The following is a 13,493-nucleotide window of genomic DNA, read 5'->3' on the forward strand; positions in this document are numbered from 1 at the left end:
AAGCTAAGCGACCCTAGTGGCCGACACAAACACCTGGCCCATCTAGGAGTGGCACTGCAGTGTCACGCAGGATGGCCCTTCCAAAAAATACTCCCCAAACAGCACATGACGCAAAGAAAAATGAAAGAAAAAAGAGGTGCAAGATGGAATTGTCCTTGGGCCCTCCCACCCACCCTTATGTTGTAAAAACAGGACATGCACACTTTAACGAACCCATCATTTCAGCGACAGGGTCTGCCACACGACTGTGACTGAAATGACTGGTTGGTTTGGGCCCCCACCAAAAAAGAAGCAATCAATCTCTCCTTGCACAAACTGGCTCTACGGAGGCAAGATGTCCACCTCATCATCATCGTCCGATTCATCACCCCTTTCACTGTGTACATCCCCCTCCTCACAGATTATTAATTCGTCCCCACTGGAATCCACCATCTCAGATCCCCGTGTACTTTCTGGAGGCAATTGCTGCTGGTGAATGTCTCCATGGAGGAATTGATTATAATTCATTTTAATGAACATCATCTTCTCCACATTTTCTGGAAGTAACCTCGTACGCCGATTGCTGACAAGGTGAGCGGCGGCACTAAACACTCTTTCGGAGTACACACTGGAGGGAGGGCAACTTAGGTAGAATAAAGCCAGTTTCTGCAAGGGCCTCCAAATTGCCTCTTTTTCCTGCCAGTATACGTACGGACTGTCTGACGTGCCTACTTGGATGCGGTCACTCATATAATCCTCCACCATTCTTTCAATGGTGAGAGAATCATATGCAGTGACAGTAGACGACATGTCAGTAATCGTTGGCAGGTCCTTCAGTCCGGACCAGATGTCAGCATCAGCAGTCGCTCCAGACTGCCCTGCATCACCGCCAGCGGGTGTGCTCGGAATTCGTAGCCTTTTCCTCGCACCCCCAGTTGCGGGAGAATGTGAAGGAGGAGATGTTGACGGGTCGCGTTCCGCTTGACTTGACAATTTTCTCACCAGCAGGTCTTTGAACCTCTGCAGACTTGTGTCTGCCGGAAAGAGAGATCCAACGTAGGTTTTAAATCTAGGATCGAGCACGGTGGCCAAAATGTAGTGCTCTGATTTCAACAGATTGACCACCCGTGAATCCTGGTTAAGCGAATTAAGGGCTCCATCCACAAGTCCCACATGCCTAGCGGAATCGCTCTGTTTTAGCTCCTCCTTTAATGCCTCCAGCTTCTTCTGCAAAAGCCTGATGAGGGGAATGACCTGACTCAGGCTGGCAGTGTCTGAACTGACTTCACGTGTGGCAAGTTCAAAAGGTTGCAGAACCTTGCACAACGTTGAAATCATTCTCCACTGCGCTTGAGACAGGTGCATTCCACCTCCTTTGCCTATATCGTGGTCAGATGTATAGACTTGAATGGCCTTTTGCTGCTCCTCCATCCTCTGAAGCATATAGAGGGTTGAATTCCACCTCGTTACCACCTCTTGCTTCAGATGATGGCAGGGCAGGTTCAGGCGTTTTTGGTGGTGCTCCAGTCTTCTGTACGCGGTGCCTGTACGCCGAAAGTGGCCCGCAATTCTTCTGGCCACCGACAGCATCTCTTGCACGCCCCTATCGTTTTTTAAATAATTCTGCACCACCAAATTCAAGGTATGTGCAAAACATGGGACGTGCTGGAATTTGCCCAGATGTAATGCACGCACAATATTGCTGGCGTTGTCCGATGCCACAAATCCCCAGGAGAGTCCAATTGGGGTAAGCCATTCTGCGATGATCTACCTCAGTTGCCGTAAGAGGTTTTCAGCTGTGTGCGTATTCTGGAAAGCGGTGATACAAAGCGTAGCCTGCCTAGGACCAGTTGGCGTTTGCGAGATGCTGCTACTGGTGCCGCCGCTGCTGTTCTTGCAGCGGGAGGCAATACATCTACCCAGTGGGCTGTCACAGTCATGTAGTCCTGAGTCTGCCCTGCTCCACTTGTCCACATGTCCATGGTTAAGTGGACATTGGGTATAACTGCATTTTTTAGGACACTGGTGAGTCTTTTTCTGACGTCCGTGTACATTCTCGGTATCGCCTGCCTAGAGAAGTGGAACCTAGATGGTATTTGGTAACGGGGGCACACTACCTCAAGCAATTGTCTAGTTCCCTGTGAACTAACGGCGGAAACCGGACGCACGTCTAACACCAACATAGTTGTCAAGGCCTCAGTTATCCGCTTTGCAACAGGATGACTGCTGTGATATTTCATCTTCCTCGCAACGGACTGTTGGACAGTCAATTGCTTACTGGAAGTAGTACAAGTGGTCTTCCGACTTCCCCTCTGGGATGCCGATCGACTCCCAGCAGCAACAACAGCAGCGCCAGCAGCAGTAGGCGTTACACTCAAGGATGCATCAGAGGAATCCCAGGCAGGAGAGGACTCGTCAGACTTGCCAGTGACATGGCCTGCAGGACTATTGGCTTTCCTGGGTAAGGAGGAAATTGACACTGAGGGAGTTGGTGGTGTGGTTTGCGCGAGCTTGGTTACAAGAGGAAGGGATTTACTGGTCAGTGGACTGCTTCCGCTGTCGCCCAAAGTTTTTGAACTTGTCACTGACTTATTATGAATGCGCTGCAGGTGACGTATAAGGGAGGATGTTCCGAGGTGGTTAACGTCCTTACCCCTACTTATTACAGCTTGACAAAGGCAACGCACGGCTTGACAACAGTTGTCCGCATTTCTGTTGAAATAATTCCACACAGAAGAGCTGATTTTTTTGGTATTTTGACCAGGCATGTCAATGGCCATATTCCTCCGACGGACAACAGGTGTCTCCCTGGGTGCCTGACTTAAACAAACCACCTCACCATCAGAATCCTCCTTGTCAATTTCCTCCTCAGTGCCAGCAACACCCATATCCTCATCCTGGTGTACTTCAACAGTGACATCTTCAATTTCACTATCAGGAATTGGACTGCGGGTGCTCCTTTCAACACTTGCAGGGGACGTGCAAATGGTGGAAGGCGCAAGCTCTTCCCGTCCAGTGTTGGGAAGGTCAGGCATCGCAACCAACACAATTGGACTCTCCTTGGGTATTTGTGATTTCGAAGAACGCACAGTTCTTTGCTGTGCTTTTGCCAGCTTAAGTCTTTTCATTTTTCTAGCGAGAGGCTGAGTGCTTCCATCCTCATGTGAAGCTGAACCACTAGCCATGAACATAGGCCAGGGCCTCAGCCGTTCCTTGCCACTCCGTGTCGTAAATGGCATATTGGCAAATTTACGCTTCTCCTCAGACGCTTTTAATTTTGATTTTTGGGTCATTTTACTGATCTTTTGTGTTTTGGATTTTACATGCTCTGTACTATGACATTGGGCATCGGCCTTGGCAGACGACGTTGATGGCATTTCATCGTCTCGGCCTTGACTAGTGGCAGCAGCTTCAGCACGAGGTGGAAGTGGATCTTGATATTTCCCTATTTTTTTAACCTCCACATTTTTGTTCTCCATATTTTAATGCGCACAACTAAAAGCCACCACAGGTATACAATGTAGATGGATGGATAGTATAGTATTATATATTACTTATGGACGACGAGTGCCCTGACGACACAGAGGTAGGTACAGCCGTGGCCTACCGTACTGCTTATATATATAATATACTGTATAACGGACCTGGTGGACACTGTCAGCAGACTGCTAAACTAGTATGAAGAAAAAAAAAACACCACAGGTATACAATGTAGATGGATGGATATACTATAGTATAGTATTATATTACTTATGGACGACGAGTGCACTGACGACACAGAGGTAGGTACAGCCGTGGCCTACCGTACTGCTTATATATATAATATACTGTATATAACGGACCTGGTGGACACTGTCAGCAGACTGCTAAACTAGTATGAAGAAAAAAAAACCCACCACAGGTATACAATGTAGATGGATGGATAGTATAGTATTATATTACTTATGGACGACGAGTGCACTGACGACACAGAGGTAGGTACATCCGTGGCCTACCGTACTGCTTATATATATAATATACTGTATATAACGGACCTGGTGGACACTGTCAGCAGACTGCTAAACTAGTATGAAGAAAAAAAAACCCACCACAGGTATACAATGTAGATGGATGGATAGTATAGTATTATATTACTTATGGACGACGAGTGCACTGACAACACAGAGGTAGGTACAGCCGTGGCCTACCGTACTGCTTATATATATAATATACTGTATATAACGGACCTGGTGGACACTGTCAGCAGACTGCTAAACTGGTTTGAAGAAAAAAAAAAACACCACAGGTATACAATGTAGATGGATGGATAGTATAGTATTATATTACTTATGGACGACGAGTGCACTGACGACACAGAGGTAGGTACAGCCGTGGCCTACCGTACTGCTTATATATATATAATATACTGTATATAATGGACCTGGTGGACACTGTCAGCAGACTGCTAAACTAGTATGAAGAAGAAAAAAAAAACACCACAGGTATACAATGTAGATGGATGGATAGTATAGTATTATATTATATTACTTATGGACGACGAGTGCACTGACGACACAGAGGTAGGTACAGCCATGGCCTACCGTACTGCTGCTTATATATATAATATACTGTATAACGGACCTGGTGGACACTGTCAGCAGACTGCTAAACTAGTGTGAAGAAAAAAAAACCCACCACAGGTATACAATGTAGATGGATGGATAGTATAGTATTATATTACTTATGGACGACGAGTGCACTGACGACACAGAGGTAGGTACAGCCGTGGCCTACCGTACTGCTTATATATATATATAATATACTGTATATAACGGACCTGGTGGACACTGTCAGCAGACTGCTAAACTAGTATGAAGAAGAAGAAAAAACACCACAGGTATACAATGTAGATGGATGGATAGTATAGTATTATATTACTTATGGACGACGGGTGCACTGACAACACAGAGGTAGGTACAGCCGTGGCCTACCGTACTGCTGCTTATATATATAATATACTGTATAACGGACCTGGTGGACACTGTCAGCAGACTGCTAAACTAGTATGAAAAAAAAAAAACCACCACAGGTATACAATGTAGATGGATGGATAGTATAGTATTATATTACTTATGGACGACGAGTGCACTGACGACACAGAGGTAGGTACAGCCGTGGCCTACCGTACTGCTTATAAATATATAATATACTGTATATAACGGACCTGGTGGACACTGTCAGCAGACTGCTAAACTAGTATGAAGAAGAAAAAAAAACACCACAGGTATACAATGTAGATGGATGGATAGTATAGTATTATATTACTTATGGACGACGAGTGCACTGACAACACAGAGGTAGGTACAGCCGTGGCATACCGTACTGCTGCTTATATATATAATATACTGTATAACGGACCTGGTGGACACTGTCAGCAGACTGCTAAACTAGTATGAAGGAAAAAAAAAACCACCACAGGTATACAATGTAGATGGATGGATAGTATAGTATTATATTACTTATGGACGACGAGTGCACTGACGACACAGAGGTAGGTACAGCCGTGGCCTACCGTACTGCTTATATATATATAATATACTGTATATAACGGACCTGGTGGACACTGTCAGCAGACTGCTAAACTAGTATGAAGAAGAAAAAAAAACACCACAGGTATACAATGTAGATGGATGGATAGTATAATATTATATTATATTACTTATGGACGACGAGTGCACTGACGACACAGAGGTAGGTACAGCCGTGGCCTACCGTACTGCTGCTTATATATATAATATACTGTATAACGGACCTGGTGGACACTGTCAGCAGACTGCTAAACTAGTATGAAGAAAAAAAAAAACCACCACAGGTATACAATGTAGATGGATGGATAGTATAGTATTATATTACTTATGGACGACGAGTGCACTGACGACACAGAGGTAGGTACAGCCGTGGCCTACCGTACTGCTTATATATATATAATATACTGTATATAACGGACCTGGTGGACACTGTCAGCAGACTGCTAAACTAGTATGAAGAAGAAAAAAAAACACCACAGGTATACAATGTAGATGGATGGATAGTATAGTATTATATTACTTATGGACGACGAGTGCACTGACGACAGAGGTAGGTACAGCCGTGGCATACCGTACTGCTGCTTATATATATAATATACTGTATAACGGACCTGGTGGACACTGTCAGCAGACTGCTAAACTAGTATGAAGGAAAAAAAAAAACCCACCACAGGTATACAATGTAGATGGATGGATAGTATAGTATTATATTACTTATGGACGACGAGTGCACTGACGACACAGAGGTAGGTACAGCCGTGGCCTACCGTACTGCTTATATATATATAATATACTGTATATAACGGACCTGATGGACACTGTCAGCAGACTGCTAAACTAGTATGAAGAAGAAAAAAAAACACCACAGGTATACACTGTAGATGGATGGATAGTATAGTATTATATTACTTATGGACGACGAGTGCACTGACGACACAGAGGTAGGTACAGCCGTGGCCTACCGTACTGCTGCTTATATATATAATATACTGTATAACAGACCTGGTGGACACTGTCAGCAGACTGCTAAACTAGTATGAAGAAAAAAAAAACCACCACAGGTATACAATGTAGATGGATGGATAGTATAGTATTATATTACTTATGGACGACGAGTGCACTGACGACACAGAGGTAGGTACAGCCGTGGCCTACCGTACTGCTTATATATATATAATATACTGTATATAACGGACCTGGTGGACACTGTCAGCAGACTGCTAAACTAGTATGAAGAAGAAAAAAAAACACCACAGGTATACAATGTAGATGGATGGATAGTATAGTATTATATTACTTATGGACGACGAGTGCACTGACGACACAGAGGTAGGTACAGCCGTGGCCTACCGTACTGCTGCTTATATATATAATATACTGTATAACGGACCTGGTGGACACTGTCAGCAGACTGCTAAACTAGTATGAAGAAAAAAAAAAACCACCACAGGAGTGTTTTTCAGGCAGACAAACGTATACTGGACTGGTGGTCACTGTCAGCAAAACTGTGCACTGTACTCCTGCTATAACTGCTCCCCAGTCCCCACAATTAGGCAGTGTGAGCAGAGCAGTGCACTCAGCACAGATATATATCATGCAGCAGGAGTGCAGCACACTGAGCACAGATATGGTGGAGCGTTTTTTTCAGGCAGAGAAACAAAGGATTAAACTCACTGCACTGTACTCCCTAACAGCTGCTCCCCGTCCCCAATACTCCCCACAATTATAACTAAGTCACTGAGTCAGTTTACTCTTTTCTTTTCTAATATAACGGAGAGGACGCCAGCCACGTCCTCTCCCATTCAATCTCAATGCACGTGTGAAAATGGCGGCGATGCGCGGCTCCTTATATAGAATCCGAATCTCGCGAGAATCCAACAGCGGGATGATGACGTTCGGGCGCGCTCGGTTTACCCGAGCCACACGGGAGAATCCGAGCACGGCTCGGACCCGTGTAAAAAGGCTGAAGTTCGGGGGGGTTCGGTTTCCGAGAAACCGAACCCGCTCATCACTAATTTATATATGTGCATTTTTCAAATGCCTGAATGGACCTGTTCCTGACCACTGAGAGGAGCTGTCACCCGGGAAGACAAATGTTATCGGCACTTGTCACCCCAGTGCACATCTGTTTGTTATCTAGCAAAGGGGAAGAGCAATTGCTTAAGATTCTTCTAAATGATATGGGAACTTCGGGCTCTATGCAATCTGGATGGACTGATAAGTTATATGTGATATTTATCATTGTGTATCAAATGCTTATTTCCCTATAGATTACTGTATAAGCTTGTGAGCAGGGTATTTTTACCTCTTTGTCTGTTATTACTCATTCCTTTAGTACTGTCCTATTATTATTTTGTTCCCAATCGTAAAGTACAATGGAATATGCCGGTTCTATATAAGAAAATGTTAATAAAAATGGATGGATGTATGTGTGTATGTATGTTCCAGCATTCATACACACATACCTGGAGCAATTTACACCAAACCTGCTACACATATGACTTATAATCTGGAAAAACATGCTGTAGAGGTAAGACACCCCTAGCACCCCTAGTTTTCGGGTTCGCTGAGATGAATAGTGACACTCCTGATGCCGTTTAAGTCCAAGTTCAGCCCCCATCAGCATGGGGGTGAAAAGGGGTGAAAAATAAAATGTCCAAGATGACCGACATTAGTGTCAAATTATGCTGGCGCTATAAGCATCAAACTGACAAGTATATAGCCCAGAGGCTCATTACATAGTGACCCATGGGGGAACAGCTCCAGTATAGACTACACCCGGCTGAGGTAATGTAACAATGACAGCAGTCGGCAATGTGTGTAGAGCCTGGGGGTGGGGGATGGTGCAGCCCTGCTGCTGCTGCTTCCACACTTACCCACAAAAACAGACTCTCACACAGATCCACCCGGTCCAGGCTCTCCACATAGGGGGTGATCCTGGGAGGTTCCCAGCAGCGGGCGTCCCCTCCGTCAGTGGGTTGCTCCCTTCAGGTGCTGCTGGCTGTTGCCTTGCTGGGGGATGGGTGGTCTAAGTTTTCCAGGAAGTCCTTCAAAACGAAAGTTATACGCACGGAAATACTTGAAATTCCGTATCGAAGCTCAGGTATTCAGCTAGTAAATAATACATGCAAAACTATGGGGTCTGTTTACTAAACATTGGAGAGAGATAAAGTGGAGATAGATAAAGTACCAGTCAATCCACTTCTAACTGCCATGTTTCATGCTGTGTTTGAAAAATTACAGGAGCTGATTGGTTGGTAGTTTATATTTCTCCACTTTATCACTCTCCAATGCTTTGTAAATAGACCCCTATGTCCTCAATGCAGATACACACTTTTCTCATAAACAGAGAAAAATCTGCCTCCCGTATATATATATATATATATATATATTGGATCTAATAGTACTAACAACAGGGGAATTCACTGCCTTCAGGATCGCATCAAGAAAATTAATGATTTAAAAAATATTGAATGCATTTTGCACAGGGTTGTCTGCAGAAGAAGGACATGCCCACACAAAATGTTTGCATGCTGTGTCCCTTTCTACACATACTTTATTCTACATAGTTATGGAATGGTTTGTGCTAGGGATGGCTATCAACCATTGATAGTTAGCAACCATCAATTACAGTGGTGCATGAAAGTTTGTGAACCCTTCAGAATTTTCTATAGTTCTGCTGAAATTCGGCATAAAACTACCTCAGATTTTCATGCAAATCCTATAAACAGATAATGAGAACCAAATCAAAAAAATGAGACAAAAAATTACGTGCTCATTTTTTTTATTGAGGAAAACGATCCAATATCACACGTCTGTGAGTGGCAAAAGTATGTGAATCTTTGCTTTCAGTATCTGGTAGGACCCCCTTGTGCAGCAATAACTGCATGTAAAGATTTCCAGTAATTGTTGATTAGTCTGGAACAACGGCTTGGAGGAATTTTACCTCATTCCTCTATACAAAACCGCTTCAACTGTTATGTTGGTGAGTTTTCTCCCGTGAACTGCTGGCTTCAGTTCCTTCCACAATATTTCAAATGGATTAAGGTCAGGAATTTCACTTGGCCATTCCAAAATTTTAATCATTCTTTGGTCGAAAGACTTGTGTGCTTTGGGTCATTGTCTTGCTGCATGACTCACATTCTCTTGAGATGCAGCTCATTAACAGATGTCCTGACATTTTTCTTTACAAAATTCTGGTATAATTCAGAATTTAATCTCCCATCAATGATGCAAATCGTCCTGGGCCAGATGCAGCAAAATAGGCCCAAACCATGATACTAGCACCACCGTGTTTCACAGATGGTTTGATGTTTTTATGCTGGAAGGCAGTGTTTTCCTTTCTCCAAACATAACACTTCTCATTTAAGTCAAAAAGTTCTATTATGGACTCATCTGTCCACAAAACATTGTTCCAATAGCCTTCTGGTATGTCCAGATGATCTTTAGCATAGTGCAGATGGGCAACAATATTCTTTTTGAAGAGCAACAGCTTTCTTCTTGCGATCCTGCCATGCACACCATTGTTGTTTAGTGTCCTCCTGATGGTGGACTTCTGAACATTAACATTAGCTAATGTGAGAAAGTTCTTCAGTTGCTTAGATGTTCCCTTAGGTTCCTTTGTGACTTTACAACCTATTACATGCCTTGCTCTTGGGGGGACTTTGTTGGTCGACTACTTCTGGGAAGGGTAATAATGATCTGAAATTTCTTCCATTTGTACACAATCTGTCCAACTGTTGGTGAAGTCCAAAATCTTTATAGAAGGTTCTGTAACCTTTTCCACTCTGGTGAGCATCAACAACTCTTCTTTTGAGGTCCTCAGAAATCTCCTTTGTTCGTGGCATGATACACTTCCACAAATGTGCCTTGTAAACATCAGACTTTGATAGAGCCCTGTTCTTTTAAAAAGGCAGGTTGTACACTCACACCTTATTGTCATCCCACAGATTGAAAATACCTGACTCTAATTTCACCTACAAAATATCTGCTAAGCCTAAAGGTTCATATACTTTTGCCACGCACAGAACTGTGATATTGGATCTTTTCCTTTTAAAAAAAAAAATTAGCATGACTAGTTTTTTTTAATCTCATTTGTTTAATTTGATTCTATCGATCTACTTTTAGGACTTTAGTGAAAATCTGAGATAGTTTTAGGCCAAATTTCAGTAGAAATATAGAAAATTCTGAAGGGGTCACAAACTTTCAAGTACCGCTGATGGATTTACAGTACTATTGATGGAGGTTCTCTACCTAAATTCTAAACTTAGTATAAAAACACAATGGCCCTCATTCCGAGTTGTCGCTCGCTAGCTGCTTTTAGCAGCATTGCAAATGCTAGGACGCCGCCCTCTGGGAGTGTATCTTAGTTTAGCAGAATAGTGAACGAAAGATTAGCAGAACTGCTACTAAATAATTCCCTGCAGTTTCTGAGTAGCTCCAGACCTACTCCTAGACTGCGATCACCTCAGTCCATTTAGTTCCTGGTTTGACGTCACAAACATGCTCTGCGTTCGGCCAGCCACTCCCCCGTTTCTCCAGCCACTCCTGTGTTTTTACCTGGCACGCCTGCGTTTTTTAGCACACTCCCTGAAAACGGCCAGTTTCCGCCCAGAAACACCCTCTTCCTGTCAATCACACTACGATCACTCGAGCGATTAAAAAAACGTTGCTCGAGCTTGTGTAAATCTACAAAGTTTTGTGTAAAAGTACTTAGCGCATGCGTGCTGCGTAACATGCGCATTTTTACTGTTTTTTTCACTTGATCGCTACACTGCGAAAATCGGCAGCGAGCGAACAACTCGGAATAACCACCAATATGTGTTTATGTGCAAAAGATGCCAGTGTTATACTTGTGCCTAATTTAGACCTGATTGCTGTTGTGTGAAATCGCAAAGCGGCCAATTATTATGCAACTGCGCATGTGCACGGATCGTATTGTGCAGACGCGAGGCCTAACTGTGAATAAATCCTGTGTCTTTTTTGATTGCTAAGTAAACACAGGCTGATAGATAGGAAGCAGGTGTTGTGGGTGGTAACTGGACGTTTCTGGGAGAGCTGGGAAAAATGCAGGCGTTCCCAAGGGTTTTCGTGGAGGGTGTGTGATGTCAGCTCCGGCCTGATCAGACTTTCTCTTTCGCACTGTAGGAGTAAGTCCTGGACTACACACAGACTGCGCAGACTGGAAAAATTATTCGATAATGAGTGATTTGCGAACGGATTTGCAGCTGACCGGCGTTTGCAAATCTTTTCAAATCTTTTCATACGGCGTACGCAGACTTGCACAGGGCGGTATTTCACTCTGTCTTGGCGGCGACTATCTGATTGCAAACCTCAGCAGATTCGCAGAGATGTGATTAGGTCTGAAATTGGCCCTTTGCTCCTAGCTCTGAATCATGCCCAAAATGAGGGGATCCAACTCGGTTTCAAATCTTCATTCAAGATAAATGTTCTTGGTAGAAAGTTTTATGTTTCACTGTACAGTACCTTTGAGAGTGTATACATTTAAAATACAGTACATATAATTAACCAGCGGCAGCTTCTACCTGGGTGGAGGAGGAGGGTTTCCACTTTCCACTAGCATACCTCCCAACATGACCCTCTCCAGGAGGGACACCATGGTCTGCTCCTGGACTTTTCTCTTAATGTATGATTGCCATCACCTGTTTTGAACAGGTTAATGAATAAGAAAGGTGTTTCACCACAGGTGATGGCAATCATACATTAAGAGAAAAGTCCAGGAGCAGAGCATTCTGTCCAACCTGGAGAGGGTCATGTTGGGAGGTATGCACTAGCTATGTTGCCAGGTCTCCCTGACACTTTGTCCCCATTGCCTGGTCCCTGCTGCCACCTGGGTCCCGGCACCTGTACTATGTAGTTCACAGATGCCGGGACCCAGTGCATGTGCACTAGCGGCTACGGCACTGTGCATTCACAAAACCCTGGCTTCTATGGACTGCATCGGCTGCAGTCTGTAGAGGTTTGCTAGGGCTGACGAGGCAGGTAGTTGTTTCCTACAGGAAAAACCGCCACTGTGATTATTTATTAACAAGTCCAGAATATTAATAATTTCTCAGGAATATCAATGTGCGTAAGTCATACTTGCCTACCTGACCCTCTCCATGGGGGAGAAAATGCTCTGTTCCTGGATTTTCCTGGTAATGTATGATTGCCATCACCTGTGGTGAAACACCTTTCTTATCAATTAACTAGCTCACCACAGGTGATGGCAATCATACATTACCAGGAAAGTCCAGGAACAGAGCATTGTCTCCCTCATGGAGAGGGTCAGGTAGGAAAGTATGGCGTAAGTCAAAGTACACAACTGGTATAGTTGAAGCAGAAAAGAAACATTTGAGAAATGTATTGACCCTTATTTGAAACAACCTAATTACTTGTGGTTATTATACTTTGTACTGTAGTGCATTACAACATTAACGTTTAACCCAAGTAAAGGGTTTGTTTTATGCTTTATACTTGAAGAGCCTGTTGGTACTTTGAAGTGTTTTGCTCGTCTACGGTCTGTTCACACCTGCATGTGCTTTGTGTGATTATAGTTACTTTGATGTTATTTCACAGTAACATGATCTGTCCTTAAAGGTGTGCTGATAAGCTGATAACAGATCAGGAGAAGGAACTGAACAAAATGATCAATAATAGTCACAGTCCCTCACAAAAAGTAAGGCAGCTTATCCCGCACAAAGATTAATTAACATATCCATCATAATTTAGACCTTTAAATGCTGCCAGTGTCAAATAATCTTGTATGTTCTTTTAAAGCAACATGTCCCATACTTGCCTACCTGACCCTCTCCATGAGGGAGAAAATGCTCTGTTCCTGGACTTTCCTGGTAATGTATGATTGCCATCACCTGTGGTGAGCTAGTTAATTGATAAGAAAGGTGTTTCACCACAGGTGATGGCAATCATACATTACCAGGAAAGTCC

The sequence above is a fragment of the Pseudophryne corroboree genome, chromosome 3 (genome assembly GCF_028390025.1).
Source record: "Pseudophryne corroboree isolate aPseCor3 chromosome 3, aPseCor3.hap2, whole genome shotgun sequence".
NCBI lineage: Eukaryota > Metazoa > Chordata > Amphibia > Anura > Myobatrachidae > Pseudophryne > Pseudophryne corroboree.